Raw genomic sequence first — 2639 nt, forward strand, 5'->3', positions numbered from 1 at the left:
TCCAGTCATATGGATTTGATCAAAGTCCAAGCGAATCGTGCATGTATAAGAGAAGTGAAGGTAATGCAGTGGTTTTTCTAATACTATATGTAGATGATATTTTACTCATTGGAAATAATGTTGAGATGTTGTCATCAGTAAAGGCATGGTTGTTCAAACAATTTAACATGAAGGACTTAGGTGAAGCGGCATACATCCTTGGGATCAAAGTTATAAGGGATCGCAAGAAAAGGATGTTGGCTTTATCTCAAGAGCCCTACATTGATGAAGTATTAGCTCGTTTTAACATGCAGAACTCCAAGAAAGGTTTTTTTACCTTTTAAGCATGGAGTTGCTCTATCTAAGAAGCAGTGTCCTTCGACACCCTAAGGATATAGAGAGCATGAAAGCAGTTCCTTATGCTTCAGCATGTGGAAGCTTAATGTATGTTATGTTATGTACGAGGCCTGACATCTACTTTGCTGTAGGCATGGTTAGTAGATATCAGTCGAACCCAGGTCAGGAACATTGGAGTGCAGTAAAAACTATACTCAAGTACCTGAGAAGGACTAAGGAGTATATGTTAATTTACAAGGCCTCAGATCTATTTCCTTTGGGATATACTGATTCAGATTGCCAATCAGATAGGGATAAGAGGAAATCAACCTCGGGATATGTTTTTACTTTGGGAGGTGGAGCCGTTATATGGAGGAGTGTAAAGCAGAAATGCATTGCAGACTCCACCATAGAGGCCGAGTACGTGGCGGCCTCTGAGGCTGCCAAGGAGGCTGTATGGTTCAGGAACTTCCTTTTGGACTTAGATGTGGTACCTAATTTGCCTAGGAGCTTGACGGTGTATTGTGATAACACTGGTGCTGTGGCAAATTCAAAGGAACTGCGAGACCACAAAGCAGCTAAATATATTGAACATAAGTATCATCTCATACGAGGAATCGTAAAGCGAGGGGATATAGTTGTGGCTCACATATCATCAGAAGACAACCGAGCAGATCCTTTCACAAAGAGCTTGCCAACCAAGGTTTTTGATAAGCATGTGGAAGCGATAGGAGTCAGATGGATGTACACATAGATTTTTATGTAATAGTGGATTAAATAAACACTGATGTACACATAGAATATTTTGAGTATAAGTGGGAGATTGTTAGTGTATACTGAAAATATTTATTTGAAGTATGTACATTTATTTCTGGCCAGTTTATTTGAGAATCATTTGAATGTTTACATGTTATCTAATATTATATATTGTGAACAATCTAGTATCAAATGGGATACAGAATATTAGATTGTTAAATACGGTTATATAATATAATAAGGTTCACAGCACAGGTGGTGTTGGACAATCCACTGGTATGGCTGTAGTATTATTTAGATTAGTTTATATTGACTAATAAATAATACTAGTATACTTTGTGTATATTGAACAGGATCAAATTTAGAATTGTTCCCTTAATACTGATTAAGAAGGAGAACTAAGATTCTATGTTATTATTAATGCTTAGGTTCTTAATCCGGAAATAGTAATTGACACGTGTATATTATTTAGATGCTTTGATTTATATATGAAATAATTCTTTTAAATTATATCATTATATTTTGGGTGATGGAATTATATACATGGTGGATATTATTTATTGAAGGAATCCATGTCCTGATAATATTCGGGTTAATGATGTCCCCTTGAAAGCTCAAAAAGATTTAATTATGTGAAACCCTGCAGGTGGAATTTATTCTGGCATAATTAAATAAAGGTTGAGTGGATGATCAAGGATAAAAGATATTAATTAAATAAATTATCAGTAATTTATTTAATTAATGGACATATGATATTTTAAACATGGGGAATTTAATAAGCAAATAATATTGGAACCGAATTAATTAAATTACGGTATTAGGAAAGGTAGTGCAAATATTAATTCTTTAGTGGATTGAATTAATATTTAATTACATTAGGCTAGGCTCAAGATGTAATTAGAAGGCTCAACCTAATTATCCATGGTCCCTATTGTAGCCTATATATATTCTTATTCTCTTCTTGCTTGGAATTGTGTGAAAACATATTGTAGCCACCAAGGAGCAAGAAGAGAGGATAACTTGAGAAGACGGAGGCCACACTTCGCTCAAGGGAATTTGGGAATATAATAGAAGAGCGTGGAATCAACCATTAACAAGGTAATCCTCTTTTCGTAATCTTTATTGTAAAACGTAGTAACACCCTAAGTCCGTGGTTCCCAACAGGTACTTCCTGAATGGATTGAATACCTTAAATTATGAGCTTCCTGTAAAATTTCATTCTTCAGCTCCGTTATCGGTGGAATCCAAATTCTTGAAGAAAACCTAAAAATACCTTGATCATCCTTCTGCATGCACAATTCCTCGCCTACCAAATGATTTATATCTTGATCCATTACATCTTCCTGACACTTCTCTATTTTCTCTAGCAACTCCGGCTGAAAAGTCATACTGTACACTTTTGCTTCATTAGACCTGCAAACTTTAATCTCCAATTCCAGTTTCTGAAATTGCTTATATACCTCTTCAGGTACTGATAACATATTTAACTTTTCCTTCCGACTTAACGCGTCTGCTACAACGTTCGCTTTACCGGGATGATAATTAATCGAGCAGTCGTAATCCTTGAC

Source organism: Apium graveolens, chromosome 4, assembly GCF_009905375.1.
Source record: "Apium graveolens cultivar Ventura chromosome 4, ASM990537v1, whole genome shotgun sequence".
In the NCBI taxonomy this organism is placed as follows: domain Eukaryota; kingdom Viridiplantae; phylum Streptophyta; class Magnoliopsida; order Apiales; family Apiaceae; genus Apium; species Apium graveolens.